We start from the raw sequence: 20,814 nt of genomic DNA, 5'->3' as shown, positions 1-20,814 counted from the left end.
TGAAGTGTAATCTCTTTATTTTCTGATTGCACCTTTTACACAAACAGAGAACAAGAATGAGAAAGCAAAGGATGAGAAAATGGCAAAGCATCGGGCAGAGACCAAAGCTGGGAATCTGTCTGGTTCGTGAATCTGCCGCTTGTTGGAGACAAGGCCTTGCTTGAGCCAGCCTTGCTGCTTACTCTTCCCCACAAGCAGTGTGAGGAACTTGCTGTGTTTCAAACAATTCAAAGACTAATCCGTGAAAGAAATTGAGTTTAAGCACTTCTGACTGATAGAAATCTATTTCTACAACACTTGTTACATTTCTTGTGTTAGTAAGTTGGCAGTAATGGTCAACTTACTGCTTGCGTGCAGTGCTTTCACAGGTGATTCTGGGCTAGCAGCTTACTTAAGGCACAGTAACACATGAGCTCCCTGTGGGCTCAGTGGTGTTGGCAAAAGTGAAAATAAATTTGTGTGTTCTAAGCTTTCCTCTGCAGTCAGCTCCTGGACATAACTTCAACACTGATGTTAAAAACTGCAAGGACATACACTGAATGTGGAGCAGGAGTGCCAGTCATACTGCTGCAGAGCACGTACTTGCAGACCAGAATTTCACAGGAAGTTAATGTCAAAGTTGCAGAAGATGTAATATTACTCTGCACTCACAGAATACTTGGAGCTGTATCCTTGAGAAGACTTGCCATCTTGAGTAAGCCCCAGCTGTCCTAGGCATCCATTATTCCAAAAGCAACCCTTTGACCCCTTTATATTTTTTATAATTAAATGAATGTTATCAAAAAGAAACAAGAACGTGGGAAAGAGGGGAAAGAAAGTTTAAAATAAGCATGAGAACTGTGGGAACATGGTGGAGGAAGAGTAGCGAGGGCAGTAGCTCTTCTCTCTAGCAGAATGAAGCCCTTTGCAAAGCTGTGCCATGTACATGATGATTTTCTTTGGAAAGTCATTACCTGGCTTACCTGAAAGATGATGGAAACTGTGAAAATATGTCATGGATACTCTAAAAATGACCAGAGTTTAGTGCTTACTGGGTCCAAGGACAGCAGAGCATCAAGTTGAGCAAACACACCTTATAGTTGGGCATGTTTGGGTGCTGGTTATTAGCTAGAGGGAGCAATTTTATGCTGCACAGATGCTACATGAAAACATCCTATCTTCGGTCCTAGAGAGATCTAACCTGAAATATTTGTGGAATTGGCTGCAGCACACATATGTGCAACCTAGATAGGGAGTTCTCATCACAGAAAAAAAAATGCAAAGAAAATACTTGCTTTTGCTCTCTTTCCGTGGTAGTCCTTTGAAGTAAATGATGAAATGCTGAAATGCAAAAGAAGTGGAAACTAGATTAGAATATTTCATATGCTGAAAAGGTTTGATCCTATTGCTCTTGAAAACATTAGGAATTTGTTAACTATATACTGAATGTCTAATAACATTCTTCTTTTAGTAAATGAGCTGCTTCACTGAATGCATCTGAAGAGTTTGTGGTAAAGGGTATTTAATTTACAGAGCTGTTGGCTAATGTGTCAACACCCATAGAGTCAGAACAATCACAGCTCCAGGCAAACCACAGATGAAACAATACCATCAATGTAAGCAAGAACAACTGTGCATTTTGTTAAGTCAAGAGTGTAGGTTGTGCCCATGTTTACCATTCTCTTATCTTCTGTTTTGTTTTGTAATTCTTTAAATGTTCTGAATTACATTAATATGATTGGGGTAATCTGAGAAGCCAGTCAGGACGCTAGTTCCCAGAATACCAGTTTCCTGATGTACATCGGGCAGAAGGAGTCAAAGCCAAAATTGTGTTGGACAAAGGGAAAGGGACGAGGCACTGCTGGAAGAAGATCTTGTGAGTCCAGATAAATAGAGGAGATAAATAAGTCTGTGAGTAACTAACACAATCTTATTAGTCTGCTTCAGTAAAAAGGAGCAGCTGTGTCACTTTCAGGTAATGCTGGAACGTGTGAGGAAAATATGGAGTTGGACCAGACAGGAAGGGATACATTTGGGAAGCAAACCTAGAACAGAGAGCATGAAAAAGGATTGTATCAGAAGGCTTATACTAGAAAATAATTTCTTCCAGTGTTAGCATTTGGTGTGTTTACCTCATTTTATTTTGAGTGTTATTTAGGAGGAACATAGCAGAAGAACTGAATAGTCCATTTGCTCCCATAAACTAAGGATAAACTGGAAGATAAATCTGTTGTTCTGTGGAGTTCCTAATGATATTAAACACTATCTTATTTCTCCTCATCCCTTTCTCTTAAAGCCAAAAGGATATGTGCTAAAATTGGTACAGCTCAGAGATTAGCAAGGCCCCCACACAAGGATTACATAGAAATCTGTGAAGTGTTCTGTCAAGCCAGAAATCCAGTTACAACTTGGAAGCTTTCTCAAGAAAAATGACACTTAAGTGAGAGTGTTTGTAATTTTTGATAGCAAAATTATCCCTCTTGTAGATTATTAATGGATGCCCAAATGATGGTCAGAGTGAGGCTAGGGTGGAAATGGAACAAACAGCAAGTAGAGAGTGGTCAGGTGTGAGAAAGCTTAACCGACAGACCATGCAAATGTAAATGAATAAGTTCTCCTTTTGGCCTTCACGCATCTGTCCTTAATAAGTGTGTTTTCCAGGCTCTGTCAGAACTAAATAAAAAAAAAAAACCTGATTCCTTCATGTTCATTGTCTCGGAGTATTTTGTCCCTTGCTTTTGGTGCACTAGCTTTCTTCCTTACAGAATCAAAGAAAATGGGGCTTTTAAACTCATAGTGCACGAGAGAGAAAGAGACGGTGACTGTCAGTTCTCTGAGATAGTTCTGCAGCAAAGGACAACTCTGATTAGAAGAACCATTCCTCAGTAAGTGGTTATTTTTTTGGAAGGAGAAGCACAAATAATCTTGACATTGCAGGTGATTTTTAGCCACAGAAAATTGACACAAATCACTTCAATGCATGACATGATAGTTCTTTTGGCAAATGTATGTGATGTCAAAATGGTGAGGTTAGTCTGAGCTTCATAGATTTTAATGTGTTCATAAATTTTGATATCTACCTGGTCATTAACCAAATGTGGGCTTCACATTATGGAATAAAATTTACAAAGGAAATAATACACCAAAGGAATAAAGTCTTCATAAAAGAAGCAAATATCGAGTACAGTTTGGATGCTGTTCAAAAATGCAGCATTCTGATGGGTTGATTAATGTTAGTAGAAGTTTTGTTCTCAGACAATATAAACTTTGTGATCAGTGTCAGCCAGCAGAGCAATAGCTAACATGTCTTTTGATAGATGGAGCTTCTCGTTAGCCAGTTGGGTTAATAAACAGTTTTGAAGGGATCTTTTTATCCCCTGTTATATTGACAAAACTTGCAGTCATTGGAAAGTCTGAATTAGAAAGTAATTTTACATCTATCTGACTGCATTCACACATTGCACTTAGGACAGAGTATTTTGGTTTAGATTCCTTTCATTTTCTTTGAACAAACACTTATAGTTTTACTTTATTTTTTATCATATCATTTATAAATGGTATTTTTAAGAAGGCTAATAATCGTTGAGCTGTTGCTTTTTGTCACAAAAGCAAATAGGTTCCAATAAGAAGGGTTTATAAGTCAATGACCTTTCCTGATCTTTGGATTATGTCCTGAGTTCTAACAGCTAACATCTGCCACAGAGAAAAAGCTAAACGAGTGTCGAAAGAACTGAGTTGACAGTAGGAGAACCAAGACTGAATGCTGCTGAACACTGACAGTGTCAATCCAAAACACACAATCTGGTTATTTGTAGATGAAAGATATACAGATATGTGCCATTTCTCAGAAATATATTTAATGTGTGCTTGAGTCATACTGGAATTCAACAAATTATTTTAACAGGTACTTCAGTTTCCTTGATGAACTGGGGCCTAAACAAGAGTTTTGTAAAGAAAAAAACTTTCTTAGTCTTGTAGTTTTCTCAGCTCTAATCCCATTTGGGGACAGGGAGGGATAATTAAAAAGAAACAGGGAAAACAGAGAACAAACAAAATGACAGTGTTTAGAACAAGAAACAGTAACCCATTTCCCATTCATCCTTTTAGTTTTTTTTAAAGTAGGACACATTTGGAAAACAAGATGGATGGAAAAAAAAAAATCAAGATTGCATAAAGATTAAAAGCAAAGAAACTTCTAAAAACAACTGAACTTGTGCCAGCCCTTCAGAGGGACATAGTGGTAAAGTTAGGGTACAAGACGGATGAGAGTGTTGATTAAGCAAAGATATTGAAGGTGGGACCAAAAAAGTCTTCAGCCTTTATTTTAGACTTCTCCCCTGCCATTACAGTATGGACCTAAAGAAAGTACTGGTTTCCTTCACACTGATTTCCATAAATGATGTTTTTTTTTCTACAGGTGGAATAACTTCAGCTTGATCATACATACCGTTTATGGATGGAAATGTTTGCAAGGAGAAAAGACAACTTTAGCAGGTTACTTTTCATAGAGTTTTTCTGCAGATCTACTAGGAACTAGTAGGTGCTTGGCACCGCTGAGAGATTTTAGGGTGAAATCGTGGCCAATGGGAACTCTGCCATCAGCTTCAAAAGAGTAAGATTTCATCCTAGATCTTATTTGACTAGTTCGAAAGAGCTTATTTTTCTATTCTTTTTCTGTGCACAAACTGTCAGGATTGCATGAAACAAACCATCCTGATTTCCAGAGGGCCTTTCAAAAGCCGAGTGATTGCCAAAATTGCAAATCCAATTTGTTCACAGATTGACCAGTGTGTGATCATTCCAATTATATTTGGCACACGTCAAGAGGAAGAATCAAACCTCCCTCTTTTTGGATCACTTATAAACACTTCAAAAAATAAACTCCCGATATAATTAGCTGCTGAAATGCTTGGCAGGTTGCCCTCAAAAAATTCCCCAATGGAAGAAAACAATCCCCTGGATTCTTCCCGAGCACGTTCATCAATAAGCTGCTCAGACCTTGTCCCCTGCACCTGCACTGATTAGCGTAAGCCTCCTGACTGCCTGTGGGTACCCCAAAAAACTAGTTTTCCCACAAGTGGTAGAAGGTACAGGAGCTGTTTCACAAGGCCTGGACTACGTGGCAAAATCATTTCCCCTCCCCAGTCTCACCCTGCCCAAGCTGCTTCTGAAGCCCAGCTGCAAGCTGGAGGGATCCAACAACACTCACTGGCACCCTTATCTTTCAATAGCCCTTTAACTGAGGATGCTGAGGTTTTTGGACATCAGTGAAACTGTGATCGACCTTATGTATCTGAAACCTTGCACCAGAGCTATCTTTTCTGACAAATGTCTGCCTTTTACCTCTGAAAAAATCCTTCGCTTCTGCCTTTTGCATACTCCTGCCAGAAGAAAAAGGTAAAGTTGATAAGTAGGCAGGTTATTCATTTCTGCTGCTATCTTACATTCGTTTTCAGTTTCCTTCCAAGTCATTGTCAAGACAAAGCTCAGAAGCTGAGAAACAGAAAAATACGCTGCTGCAAATGGAAAGTAGTAGAGCTGGTAGATGTGTCATGAAAAGCAAGCTTATTTAGGCAAACCGCATTTCTGAGCACAGTTTGACAAGAAAGATGTGCCTTTGGACTGTTTAAAGTTGTTTTTGTCTCGTAGTCAGAACAATGGAGACCTTCCACTGCTTAAAAGAGATTAGTTCTGAAAGTAATTCACAGTCCCCCAGTGCTCCAACTTCCACTCTGCGCTGTTAACTTTCTCCCTGTTTCTTTAAATCGGGTCTCAGGATCTCCCAGATCTTGACCCTGCTCCCACAGCCCTTGTAATGCTTCTCAGTGTTCTGCTTTATTAGCAAAGTCCATAAGTACCTATTCTGCGTGCCAAGACCATCAATAAAAATATTTAATCAGACCTATCTCATGACCAGTCTGCCAAAAAAGCCCTTTTTAGCTCCATAGATACCCTCTCAGAGAAACACAGCACATTCTCCCTGTTAGGTATTTTCTTCCTGATTATCGCTTTCCATTTCCTCATCTTCTCTGCCCCAGTTTATTTTTCATGTAGGAAATGATCAAAGGCTACAACAAGTGTTCTAGACAAGTCCAGATGGACTCCCTCTGCTTCATACCCTTCCCCAGAAATAGCTATCACAAAGGCAGACAGATAAGTCTCATATAATCCTTATTTGGTAAATACTATTGCACTTCTTTCTACGCCTTTGCTTGTGTTTTTTCTTCAGAACTGTTTTAAAATCATGAATACTGACAAATGGGTTGGTTGATGCCAGGTTCCTGTTTTTCTTTCATAAAATATAGTGTGTTAGTTTATTATTTTATTACTAGTTTATTATTCTCTGGTTAAAAGCTACCACAGTCAGTGTGATGGATATATTTAAGTTTCAGCTTCATGTGCCAGTTTTCTGACTGTTCTGGGATCGTGTGACCCCTCCCTGTTTTCTCTACAGTCTTCCCATTGAAAATGGGTGAGCCACTTCATTTCAGAAGTATCTCATCAGAGAAAAAATAAATTAAATTTTCAGCTTAAGTTAATATAATTAAATTTGATGAGATTGTTACCCAAGGACTACACTTCTGAGAGAAAAATAGTTACACCTGTAAAGATAAGTAAACTCTGCCACCAGTTTCATGAAAATAGCTTCAAGAGGGTAATCTCTGTACCTAGTAAGATAGGATCTCCCTCGTTCCTGTTCATTTAAAAAACTGCTTTAAAGTTAACAGACTAAAAACTGATGAGGAATCTCCTCCAGAACACTTAGATTTTTTTTGTGTTTCTGCTTTACAAGGCAGAGTAGCAATCTCTACTTTTGTATAAATGGCACTGAGACACTGTTCCTCCTTTACAAACCTGTATTTCTGGATAACTGTACATCAGCCCCTCAGATCGTTCCAGGCAGAAACTTGGCTCCCATGCTCTCAGTGCAGATGGGAAGGGTTTTCTTCTCTTCCTCCACCTGACAAAAGTAGATTTGATACCATGCAAGCCACACCACTGGAATGCAGTAAATAAATAAGCAATTCAATGAGATATTAGCAGCCTCAGTTAGTTTGTTTATCTAGTTTTAACTCAAATGATCTCAGCTTAAGGCATAGTGCAGTTATTTTGCTGTGCCTGGGTTCCTGTATTCATCCTGTCGCCCAGGATAAGGAATGCAAACAAAGAGCTTTGTAACACTCAGGAGAAGGCAGGGACAACAGAGAAGCACCAAAGCATCAGGATCATGCATAAGAACTTGTAGTACGTGCTTGAATCCCACATATTTCTGAGATTCTTTACCAATAACTCCTGAAAGCACTGGTACTGTAAGCACTGCTTATGCCTACCCAGGGTGTGAGATTCTGGGCAAGAAGACACAAATCTCCCCATTCCAGAAGGTAAGCCACTGCTGTGCCACTTTCTGATCATTTCCGTGAGTTGAGGGAAATGCAAGACACAGAGAAAAACCTGATATTCCAGAATTTCCCAATCATTCTCTCCTTTCAGAAGGCTAAGGCATCAACACTGGATTTCCTGCCATGAAGTTCTCTGATTGCCATACCCCAGCTGCAGGGTGTATCTCCTGTCCAAGTCCCTCCTGGGGTCAGTGCTATGAATATCCCCTCCAGCAGAGCAAGCTGAGGCAGGCAGACCCACGGCTGGCATTTGGCTTGGAGAACATCAAGTTACATGAACATCAGCTTTTGCAATCTGATTCACAGCCTGAGAAAAGGCTGCAAGTTTTCAGGGTGATATGCAAACAGATTCAATGGCAGATTGCAGCCTTACTAGTTATTTTATTTAATCTGAAGAGATTCAAGTTACAATGAACATAAAAAGCCTTAAGAATCCCTATTCCACTTAAATTTCATCCCTTCCTCCCTACTCACTTGTTTTTTTCCAGAAGGGAGTCCAACGTTGCGAAAGACAGTGAAAGAATAGTTGCCTATCTGTTGTACCTTCGTGGCCATTTGAAATTAATTATTTTAATTATGGAAGGACAATGCTGTCTGCATAATCAAGAGTCTCGAAGGAGAAGTTTTGTTGTAAAAGAAGTTAAAAAAATACCCAACTTCCATCCTTTCTCCCTCTCCAACTTTAATGCTAAGCCAGAGCCATCCAGCTTTGCTTGGGCTTGTACTGAGACATCCAAGTACTCTTCTCTATGGCCACACAAGGAGATGGACATCTCTAGAGGGCAGCTCTAGCAGCCTCATGGCATCTCAAAAGCCATCATCTTTTTAGTTCAGCTGATGGTCTAGAATGAATTGAAAGCACAGTTTAAAGTAATTTACTTAAAAATCCATGTAGTAAAGGCATAAGTAATTAAAAATTATGGAAGGAATTTGGTAGGCAAAACCACTGCTCTGATGTAGACAGCAAAGAGGCTTTGGAGGTCAGAAAGGAGCAATAAGCGGTTTTTCCCCACTGGATCACACCTAAAGCATCTTTCTGAGCTTTAATGACCACCAGCATGGCAGCCTCTTTGAGCAAGTTCTAAGCTGTGCTGCCTCTATTGATAACAATGCTAATGGCACATGGGGAGAAAGTCTGCAAGTGCACTGTAAGCTGCAAAGCAAGTCAGAAAGCTCCCACAGTTCCATGCAACTATGGCAGAGGCTGAAGAAGTCTGAATAAAAATGGAATCACAATTCATTGTGCCTCTGCTAGGCAGAAGAACCTAAAGTTTCTGGTTTTATCTTCAAAATTCAACACTAAATATCTTCTTTTCTTTTTTTTCCTTGTATTGTTACAGTCCTAGCAGTCAGATGATATAGGAAATGCAAGATCTGTAGGAAAAGATGATAGATTTTTATATGCCAAACAACATCTGAAAGTGCTAAAACCAGCGAACACCACTCTGCAGCCATCTTGTCAGTGCCCCTTGCCAACAGAGCTGGATAACTCCATCTGCTGTTCACTGGGTTTTTTTCTGAATCCAATGCTTTCCATCCAACTATCAAATAGTGGCTGGCACTATGAGGACAAAACTCAGTGAACTGTATATACCAGGGTGAACACACCTTCACTAATGCGCACAAGAATCAGGTTACCAGTAGGAGAATGTTTTTCATCAGACAGACAATGTGACTATGAGCTCTCAGTGCTGTTCCCCTTCAAAAGGTGACTTGAAATTAAAATTCATAATTCTATCTGTGTTATAGACAACAGAAAACTTGTTCCTTGTAAGTTCTCTCTTCCACAAATGTTAAACTCTCCTGTCACTCCACTGGGACTAATGTCATTACCGTCTTTTTTCTTTGAAAATCTCCAGCTCTTCACTCTTTCTTTCAAATTGTCTAATTCATTAAAATAACTAAATTTAACCCAGATTAATTATTGTGTTCTCAGCCTTTCTCTATCTTTTCTTGACCCACCTTAACTTGAAGTTTGCTACTTTTACTTCAGACCCCAAGAAGAGTTAATTATTCCAAGATCTTCTTGTTTCACTTGCATACAGATTTGCAAAGTGCCAGAAAACAAAGACCATTATATGTTTTGTTGAGCGTCATTATTTTAATGACATATGTTAAACAGACCTCCTAAATTGTAAGGAAATATAATTAATAATATTAGCTCCTACAATACACTTTTTTTCTTTAAAATAAAATAAAAATGAAATTCTGTAAAATAGTGGGAGGGAAAATTGGAACAATCTTGTAAACAGAACTGCCATGAAGTAGAAAAAGTGATGTTTTATGCTTAAGACTGCCCTTATTCATAAGACTGCCTCATTAAAGCAATGAAAGATTTTGCACCTCCTGCCACTGATGTTCAGAGATCTGACTGCACAGTACATTATGTGCAAAAAATCGATCATCACCTCTTTGGAAGAGCATTTGTCCTGTGTCTCCAAACCGCTGCTCTCATGAGGTTTGGAAAAGTTGTTATCCCAGGACTTGAATGCATGTACTTCTATGCACATTCAGCTCCAAATCTTTAGTTCTTCTGTTGCTTATCTTCAGTACCTTTTAAAAGAAACAAAAAATAGAAGTTGTTTGATTAAAGCTTCATTAGCACAAGAGTTTTTTTAAGATTCTTAGTACTGATATTTTTCCTCAATTTGTGTCCTTGCTTAGTTTTGTACTTGTCGTTTTTCATCATGTTTTTCTGTAATAATCATCTAGTTAAGATATTTGTTTCTTATGATTTACTCTTCTTTCCCTAAAAACTTCATAATGAAGCCCTCTTCATTTTTCTTTCTTTAAATTCTAATTACTTTGACACTATTTTAGAACCTAAGAATTATGTCTATGTGCATAATTCATAACTTGGTTCAGCGGCTGACCTCTAAAATATGGGCTGGTGAAAGTTTATGGCCAGCCTAAAGGGATTATTGGAAATGTTGGCATACTTCTTAAATAACACTCTTGCTCAAACTAAGCATTAGTCCTACCCAAAGCAATTTAATTTGTTTCAAACCATCCAGGTTTTATCATAATCACATTTTCATTTGGAGTCAAATTTTAATTCATCAAAGTGCACCAACCTGGTATTCTGGGTGTCATCTTACTGGAGCAATGCTGTAAAGATAACATATTTTTTTAAACACACGGATATGTGCTGCCATCTGAGCGGGATGTCACAAGACCAGTGCTGTTAGCTGAGCAGGCAGCCAAGGGCAGGAGCTGTCCTCCGTGTCCTGGGGCAACGGATGTGGCTACTTCTGCCACATGGTATTTTCCATCTGATTTGTAGCTGAAGATTTTACCTAGGATTCAGGAGGGTTGGATAGAGTTTGTAAGGATTGAGATCACTCACTTCCATATCCTGGGAATCACCTTGATGGGGGCATATTTACAGGAGCTAGGAAGAAATACCGAGTGTCTTTACAAGACAGACTCAAACTCCAGTATGTGGTATTACAGCTCTGGGTTCTGTGTGTCAAAGAGATTCATAGATGTAATCAGGCATCCTGTGTTTTAGCAGTTCATGCTGTTCTGATACCAAAAATATTTCCTTGAACACAAAGTCTCCGTCCCGACTGTTAACATATCTGAAACAACATGAACTGCAGGCAGGATTTTCAAAAGCTTTCACTATTTGTTTAACCGTGACTTGGGAAATTAAAATTATTCCTCACTACCGACGGTGATTTCAGTGAATCTTTTCTTAAAAAACCCTTAATTTTTTCAGGATACTGGCACTATTCCATGGACCTGAAGTTAAAATTATGCTCACATTATTTTACCTGACAGAAACCAGTCTAAGCATTTTTTGAAATCAATAATTTTCCTATCCTTTCCACATATGAAGTGGTTCTGTTTTCTCTTAACTTCTCCATAAATCTTTAGATACTGTCAGAATGCAACATGATTTATATTCATTGTGCTTCATAGATGTTTCCCAGAGGTGCCAAAACAATAAACCATGGATAACAGATAAGTTATTGCTGATAACTCAACCAAGAAATATATGACAACTGTGATAGCGTGGTATGTTCACAGCAATTATTTGTATTCTCTGAGAGACAGAAACTATTCCAGAGCTTGGGAGCTCAAAGCTTCTAATCCAGCTGTTAGGAACAGAAGATACAGCCAGGCTGCAGAGATTGCTCATCTCCTTGTCATCATGTGGGGAAACAGGCAATTATTTCTGTTGAGCCAGGGCGCAGGTTTCTCTCTGAAGGAACCTCAGACTGGTAGCACTTAATTTCTCCAGGGAGAAACATAATTTGTCACGAGCAAATAGCTAGGTTAGCAATTAGCATGAGAAAAGCCTGCATGAAGCAGATGGCGGAAGGCAGAAGAGTTGGAACCTCCAGTGGCTACCAAATAACCTGGCAAGGGCAGGTGGAATGGGAGTGCTTTGTGCCCTCGGTGCCTCTGCCCAGTGTCAACCAGGCAGAAGGGCTTTGCCAGAGAGGGGACAGGAGATGTGGGGAGCCCAGGCATGGGGCAGCCATTCTTAGACAATGGTCCACAGTGCAAGTGAACACTGGAATTTGGAGAAACCCTGTGAAAATTTGCGATATCATAGGATCATAGAATGGCTTGGTTTGGAAGGGACATCAAAGATCACCCGGTTCCAGTTCCAGACCCTGCTGTGGGCAGGGTTGCCAACAACTAAATTACGCGCTAGATCAGGCTGCCCAAGGGCCCCATTAAACCTGGCCTTGAACACCTCCAATATGTTATGAAATTAAAAATGGAACACAATTATTTTATCAGCAATATATTTGTAGCACGAGTGGATTTCCTATCATAATCACATGCAATAAATGCTCTCTGGAGACCAGCAAATAATCACGGACCTGAAAATCTCATGGAATGAAAGGCACTCAGTTCCCTCCCAGTAGCATAGCATTACAGGCAACATTCAGAAAACACGAGTGAGTTTAAAAATAAAACAAATAAACAAGTAAGCACATCACCCTCCACCACTCCCGAGCACAGAATCTCTTCCTGAAAAAATGAGCTGGCAGCAAAGCTGGTTTTTCTGACTGCCACACCTGAGATTTAGGGCAAAATTCATGTGTTTTTTTTTTTTTTTCTTCTGTGTGTGTACATGTAGATTGAGATGCCAGAGCTACACTTCATCTCAACTGAGTTCCTTGGATAGTCAGAAGAGAAGCTGGCCACCAAGCATCCAAACATCCAAATCACATTCTGGAGGAACATGCTGAAGTAAAATCATTGAATCTTTTGAGAAGGGACCTTTTAAGGTCATCTGATCCAACTCCCCTACAGTGAACAGGAACACCTACAGTTAGATCTGGGCGCTCAGAGCCCCATCCAACCTGACCTTGGGTGTCTCAAAGACAAGGGTATCCACTACCTCAGTGCTTCACTACCCTTATTGTAAAAAAAAAATTCATTATATTCAGTCCATTCAGTCTCCCCTCTTTTAGCTTGACGCCATTTCCCTGGTGCTATCACCACAGACCCTGCTAAAGAGTCTCTCCCCTTCTTACAGCCCCTCTTTGGATACTGAAAAGCTGCTGCTATCAGGTCTCCCCAGAGCCTTCTCTTCTCCAAAAGTAGCTGACAATCTCTGAAATGCTCTGAACTCACCAATAAATTTGGAAAGGGGATAGGCATAAGCTCTACTAAGTAAATTGTAAGGTTCTTTTATGCCTCTTGTTGTCTTTTCTAATTAACTTGTAAACTTCCTAGCAAGAAGCAGGCTCTTGCATGATTGCCGGGGGTTGCAGGTGTTGGCAATACAGCAGACAATTACTCTGACAGTGCAAGGTCCCACCATGCCACCACAGCTTCTACTGATACTTAATCCCCCCTTGTCGTCCTCCTTACAAGCAGGAGACAGCACCAGCCTCTGAGTATTGGCTTGTTTGCAATTACCCCAAGCCAGCTTCTTAGCCAGGTAATCCTGATTTTCAGGGAACATCATCAGTCTGCAGCCAGAGCTGCTGGGTGGGAGCAGCTGGAGGTTTTGTTCTGCTCTGTGCTTCACTCAGCTGGGGCTGGTTCATTGACACCAGGGTCAATATGACCAGCATCAGACAAAAATAGTTGATACGGACAGACAGCGAAATCACTGATAGTGCCAAGGGTAGATCTGGGAGTTACTGACCTTTGTTTGGTGAACAGAAACAGACTGCTACTCTTAAAAGCACTGTGTTGTTTGATTTTTAAAAAAAAGAAAATATCAGCGCTGTGTAGGTTTAATATAGGTTGAATGATGAATCCTTGCAATCTTCTATCAACACTGTCTACAGAGCAAGGATTTCCCAATTTCTAAGATATAATTTGTATTATGAGGTTGTAGTTATTATTACTACAGGAATCAATGGAAATGTAATTTTTAAATACAAGTGAGGTGGTGGTGGTGGCTATCTGTCTGGATGCACCCTATGCAGTCACTGTGGTATCAGCAGCCCAGCAGCAGGCACGTGCAGAGCCAAATCCTTCCTGTAGCCGTGTTAGCTGTAGAGGAAATTAATCCATCAGCTACACAATTCTGGCGTTTCCCGAGGAGCGGTTTCTTTTTATATTCCACGAAAACCACTTCCAGTGCAATCTTTGTCAGAACGCCCTAAAACTATCACGGCGCTCTGGGGAGAATAAACCACCGGTGGTGAGAGGCCTGCGGTTCTGAGGGAGGAAAGCGGTGTGAGCGGAGCGGGAGCGGCTGCAGCTCCCGAAGGCCGTCCCTAGGTGTCACTGAACACCGCGGCTGCCGTAGCGCGGGCCGAGGCGTTCTGTGCCACGCTTGTAGTCTCGCTCTGAAGATATGATGTATTTTTACCAGCTGGAAAGTTATAGCTTGCACATTTTAATGCATGCTCAGGCCTTGAGTTTTAGTAGTGAAATAATTGTCTGCTGAAAGTTAGGGGAGATGGGGTACGAGACGGACAGGCCTGCTTCAGGCTGCTGGGCCGCCACCGCCTCACATCTCCTGTGGGCCCAGTCCAGCTGCTTCCCACCCAGCAGCAAAAACTGCTGCTTGGGCACGGTCAGGCTCTCTCAAGTTCCTCTGAACATCTTGCCCTTTCTTTTTTCCTTTACAATATAGCTTTACTCCCATGGCCTGCCCACACCTTGCACACCGCTGCTCCTGTTTTCTGCCTGAGGTGTCTGGTACTGTCAGAGCCCCCGGCTCTCCATCACAGAATCATTAAGGTTGGAAAAGACCTCTGAGATCATCTAGTCCTACCGTCATACCATCACCACCATGCTCACTGAACCATGTCACTCAGTTGTGACCGGTGGCATTTGTCTGCCTTTAATGTTGCAATACAGTGAGCTGTGCAGTATGGGCGTATAGTCTGCACTGAGGGACGTCCAGCATTTCCCTGGACTCCCAAAGCAGCCCAGAAACGAGTCATCTTCTAGCATGAAGGTTGTCAGTCAAATGGTACTTTCCTCTTGCAAAAATGAAAAATTCTTGTGAACAGTAAAAACACTCTCAAGGGGAAAGGAGACTCTGCTAAAAGTGGGAAAAGGTGGTTCTCTTTGAAACTGAAAGAGAAAAGGTATCACATCTAAAGTGAGAAAGAAAGGCAACACGTGGTTTGTGCTTGCAGAACAGAGGCTGTAAAGCAGAAACATGCTCCACCAGCAGATCCAGACAGGTGTTGCTGTTGCTGCTGCAAATAACACCAGACAAATAGCACTGCCTTGGACAGGAAAAACACCCAATTCTGAGGATTTATTCTCTTGGTCAGAACATCTGGCAACTTTCTGTATGGTGCATTAAATCGTACCCAAAGTTATGCTATCTTGAATTCTTAAGTGCTCTGTTCAGTGTACTGGGATGGCACAAGTTTAGCTCTACTTAGACTTTGCTTCTTCATCCTTCATCAGTATTTCAGTTCTCTTACTGTGCTTATTTGGCACAATTGAAGTAAAGCCTTTAGTTTTTCTGTTAAGTCTGGGTCTGGATGGACAAAATTAGAGCAATTTAATGTAGTTCTTGTATAATTTCTGTATCAAGTGGAAAAATAATAAAACAAATCACTGGAAAAAGCAGGTATCTGTTGTACCATAGGAAACCAACGCTACTAACGTACATAGCTGTGGATTTGTTGTAAACATCAACACTTTAATAGTATATGCAAGGCATGACCCTGCTAAACAGCTCTCAGGCCCTCACTCCTTGGCACACACTCTTATTAATAACACTATTCATGATTTGGACTGTAGTTGTACCTAAGAACCAAGTCACAAAACTAGACTCAGCTGCTCCATGCTCTGCAAAGACAGGACAATAAGCCAGTCTGACCCAGTGAGCTTCAAGGTCTTCCCAGAGGGGAGGAGAGGGCAAGTGAGCAGGCCAGGAGACGCCACTCAGCACTTTAGGTCTCAGCACTGCAGCTGCTATTAACACTAACAGTGCACTACTGTCACCTGCTTGGCCTTGGGACAGTGCTCGTTAGGCATCATAGGAACACCAACTGAGGACAAGTGTGAGGGTGCTCATAAAGAGTCATGCTAAGGTGGGATGGTGGCATCACAGGAGACACTGAGTTGGTGTTTGCTTTGAAAGTATTAAAATCAGGTGTAAATTTTTGTCTGATTAGAAAGGCTTTGAAAGAGCCAGTGGATCAGAGATGAGGTTGTTGCAGTAACTGAGATACAGTAGGTGGGAATCTGAATGAAAATCTTCTCTGAGTGCATGGACAAAAAACATATATCTTACGGATGTGGAGTCAGAAAACTTCAGGGAGAAGCTCAGTATAAGTGTATAGATGCAAAGAGTGGAAAGAAAACCACTGTCATGGGCATGAATGACTGGGAAGATGAGATGTTTCTGAGTGACTGAGAGGGATGGAGGAGGATTTTGTGGGATGGGACACACCAATTTCGACACCTCTGTGATACCAGCAGAACTGAGAAGATCTGAGTTTTGAGTTTGAGCAGCCAAGAAAAGCTCCAGAGCAGGGAAGCGAAATCCTGATCTCAGCAAGACAAAAGATGACGGTTACATTAATGTTTATGAAAAAAAAATTACCCGCAATTTTTGTTTGTATACCTTCGAAAAATGAGATTCTATGAGAAACCTAAGGTGCACTTCCTGGTGAACACTGCAAAATCCTGGGGAGTGACACAAAAAGACCCCCAGGCACTTGCAGCATTCATGCTGACATACATGTACCTGTTCTCTTACAATAGCTGGTAACCTCCAGAACACAGAGCCCAGAACTCTGAGCTCAGTCTTTTAGTTCTAAAAAATATTCTTCTTTATTTTTTTAACACTGGACAAGTTTAACCCTTGTTCTTTCATTCTGTCTCTTTCTGTTAGCATCTGCATGTAACTCAGGATGTAAAAATTCAAGAAATGTGTCCCAAAATCTATCTATCAGATAATACATAAAAATAATTGTATTTCTTATTTTAAATGTGTTACAGTGGCAAAACAAGCAACAATGCTTATTTTTAGTTATGGTATATAACGTGCACAGAATATAATTATAAAAATAGGCAGTCGATTATGGTATCAGTATTTAATGAAAGCAAGTGTAAGGGTAAGAAGAAAGATAATTTCTAAAAAGTTAAAGGTTATTTTAATAAAGTGCTATTAGGGCAGAAGATCTTACCTCACTTAGGTAACTTTATGGCCTTATAGCATCTACAGATGGGAATAAGTGTACGAACAGCTGCAAAGTCAGCAATGGACCTTCTTTTTACTGTCTTATGGGGTAATATAAAATTATCTTAGTCTATGTAATGTAAGTGGATGTGATAATGAAGTTGTAAATTAGTCCAAAGAAGGAAGAACTGCTTGGCTCTTTAACAATCAACTTGTTTTACTGGCTTGTTGCTCATGAAAGGCCTCAGCTCATTTCTGCCTCTGACTTACAGAGTTTCCAGGGCACCTCACTTCCTATCCACCCAGCTAAAGCCAAGGTGGTACAGTATGCTTAGAGTGGTTGCCATAGTAGCTAAATTACTGCTCAAACTGTTACCTTATTTTAGCACTAATATGGTTTCCTCTGTTACCGTAGGCAAATCTGAAGATAAGATCATGAGCTGGTGCAGAAGTTACCAGCTCCACAAATACAGATGTAGTAGTGTGTTGCTATGTAGCAGTCATGCAACTGCAAAAACATTGCAGAGGTTTTAGCAGCTCACGGGCTCAAGGCAGTGGTGCACTGCCGTTGTAGGAAGAGCAAGCTCCTGCTTGGACAGAAGGTTTACCTCCAGAAGATTCCTCACTTGGAATACTGTGTTGAAAGTTTGTCTGTTGCACTTGGGGATATCCCCTCCTGGGAGATGATCCAGAGGAAAACAGCAAGAGTGATGATAAGCTTAGAAACCTATGCCCTATGAAAAAAGAAATGGGCTGTTAGGGATGAGAAGATACAAAAAACTGATGAAGAAGTGAAAAATCTTCTTTCCACACTAGTACTGAGCAGTGCACTACCAATGCCAGCATCTTACACCATCATAGCTTTAGTTAGGTTTCTAAGAAGTGAGATGCTATGAGAACTTTGTGACAAAGAAGAAGGGATCTGGGGCTTTTCACGAGCAAACATACTAATAATAGACTAGTTGCAGCAAGAAATAATCAAGAGTATCATTAGGATTTTTTTCCTCATTATCACAGTAACAAAGCACAGATTGCTGAGGATATTTATGGAGCCTGCAGGTTAGAGATGGGTTGTCACAGATATCCATGAGGAGCCAAGGATAGACTACACCCCAGTCCCTTTCTGTGATTCCATGATTTAATTAATTATGTCAAAGAACTGGAAGTTAATAATGTGTAATACTGCAAATCTCATAACAACTTGATACGCCACCTGCATATTCAAAAAGAAAAGTTCTATCCAAAGAAAATCCATCTTCACTAAAGTTTGCTTCCATCTAAAGTGGCTGCTTTTCATTTCAGATTGAAATCTGTAACACTAAGATATTATTAGTTCATCACTTTAAAGCACTGTTCAAAACCTAGAATTCAAAACAGAATCATAGAATCATGGAATGGTTTGGGTTGGGGGGAACCTTTAAGATCACCTAGTTCCAACCCCTTGCTGTAAGTACGGACACTTCCCTCTAGACCAGGTTGCTCAAAGCCCCATCCAGCCTGGCTTTGAACACCATCAGGGAGGAGGCATCCACAGCCCCTCAGGACAACCTGTTCCAGTGTCTCACCACCCTCGCAGTAAAGAATTTCTTCCTAATATCTAGTCTCAATCAACCCTCTTCCAGTTTATAGCCATTTCCCCTCATCCTGTTGCTACATACCCTTATAATAAGTCCCTCCCCAGCTTTCTGTGGGCCCCCTATATTCCCCTCATTAAAAAAAAAAAAAATCCCCCCAAAACAACAACAAAAAAACAGCAAAAAATCTCCAACCCCCCGCCCTATCCTTTACAATTATTATCTTTCCTCTCTTCCTCCAACCTGCCACTCTCAGTGCAATACCTTCTGTGCATATGCGGCAGTGCATTTAATGCCGGACTCCAAGTCCTCAAATCACAACTGTCTTTCTATGGGCAAGATCAACCGTGCCACTTTAAGCCTGCTGACGCTCTGGGATCAAAGGCACAGCAATGTACTGCCTTTACACCTGATTGCTAGAGCGACAAATCAGATTTGCCTTTCAGTCCCAAATTCACCATGCAAAGTGCACCGGCATAATAAAAATTTCATTAAGCAGCTTTATTTTTTCCACATAACAAACTTCAAAGGAAATGAGAACTTGGAGGAAATGTGTATGATATAAGGAAAAATACAACTCCAAATAAAGGATACTGTGGAGAACTGGGAGGTTCCTTTGCAGAAGTGTTAACTGCTTGCAGCTGAATACCACTCCACAGCACTGAAAATCAGGCCAGCGTTTTTTAACCAAGCTGAGCCATTTTCCACATATTATTTATCAACACTAATCTGTACTAACCTTACCACATGGTAAGTAAGGGCAGACTTTGGCCTTAAATATTCCGTTGCAAAAAATTTGTCCTCTTTTTGTGGAGAGCGTATGTTTTCCTTCACGATATAAACGTCAGGAATCGGTGAGTCCTAATTCCTAAAGAGACTGAATGATGGTGCAGATTAATCTGAAAGGAGACCATCTTGGAGCACTGCCAAGAGTGACTGAATTTTTCTTTTTTGCTTTGAGGAGATGCTAGCACCCTTTGGTTTCCCATTAGCACATTGTGTAGAGTGGAGGCATCCTAAGAATCGCTCAGCCTTCATCAAGCCCTCCAGAGGAAAGCAGCTCAGTCCCTGTGGCCTTATAGGCAGAACATTTACACCAGTGTGTGCAATCCTCTTAACTCGTGCAATGGAAGACTGATTGCAGCAAGTAATTAGATATCAGCATATTCCAAAATGACAAAGGGCTCAGAATTGGAAATCCTGTTTAACTCCTTAGCTATAGCACATACTTTGTGTTCTAGAGATTTTATTTTGCTTCATTTTATTTTTTACTCATATGCCAAGCTCACTTATTCTTGATCACTGACATGCAAAGTAAATCATAGCTTGCACACTTTGCTATTTTTGCTTTAAGAGATGTATTTTTTTGCATTTCAAGAACGTGCAATGGTTTGTTCTTCACATAATTTCCAGTGTATTTGTTCCACACTATTTCATGCGTATTGAACAATGCAAAGGCTGCCTTGTGAACAGTAAAAAGAAGAAAATAAAACTAAGACGAAAAAAATACAAGGTCAGAAGGAAAACAAACAAACAAAACAAACCCTAGGCAATATTAATAAGTGTCCTCTTTAAATAAGTGGTGGCTAGTGAATGTTGGAACAAAAAATTACCTAAATCCCATGTTTCTTGTCAGAACTGGCTTCTAGAAAGAAAATCGATTCTATTTAGCAGTTTCGTGTTCTTGTACTTTTAAAGCAAGAGTGATAAATTAGTACAGAAAGTTTCATTTACATTTTTGCACTTCATTATTATTGTCTGTACTTTTCGCAAGTCCATAGAGTACCCATGTAAGGTTCATAACCATTGATCTTGTATGAAACTTGTGGCATTTTAATTTCTGATTTCTGTCTGCTAAAACACACACCTGATACAAAGAAAAGAAAGGAAAAGAAGAGAAAAGAGAGGAGAAGAGAAGGGAAAGGAAGGGAAGGGAAGGGAAGGGAAGGGAAGGGAAGGGAAGGGAAGGGAAGGGAAGGGAAGGGAAGGGAAGGGAAGGGAAGGGAAGGGAAGGGAAGGGAAGGGAAGGGAAGGGAAGGGAAGGGAAGGGAAGGGAAGGGAAGGGAAGGGAAGGGAAGGGAAGGGAAGGGAAGGGAAGGGAAGGGAAGGGAAGGGAAGGGAAGGGAAGGGAAGGGAAGGGAAGGGAAGGGAAGGGAAGGGAAGGGAAGGGAAGGGAAGGGAAGGGAGAAGAGAAGAGAAGAGAAGAGAAGAGAAGAGAAGAGAAGAGAAGAGAAGAGAAGAGAAGAGAAGAGAAGAGAAGAGAAGAGAAGAGAAGAGAAGAGAA

At 40.6% G+C, this 20,814-nt stretch overlaps 1 long non-coding RNA gene across 1 annotated transcript; it reads right to left on the bottom strand.

Moving 5' to 3' along the window:
• LOC107053142 lies at window positions 1–14,066 on the bottom strand. Its single transcript, XR_005858224.2, has 4 exons — window positions 10,454–14,066; window positions 7,311–9,932; window positions 6,835–6,940; window positions 1–1,320 (listed from the first exon to the last, which is right to left on the bottom strand). It is a non-coding gene; the product is annotated as an uncharacterized LOC107053142 (long non-coding RNA).
• Between the last annotated feature and the right edge of the window lie 6,748 nt (window positions 14,067–20,814).

The sequence above is a fragment of the Gallus gallus genome, chromosome 3 (genome assembly GCF_016699485.2).
Source record: "Gallus gallus isolate bGalGal1 chromosome 3, bGalGal1.mat.broiler.GRCg7b, whole genome shotgun sequence".
Classification (NCBI taxonomy): Eukaryota; Metazoa; Chordata; class Aves; order Galliformes; family Phasianidae; genus Gallus; species Gallus gallus.
This window is presented reverse-complemented; position numbering and strand designations above follow the sequence as displayed.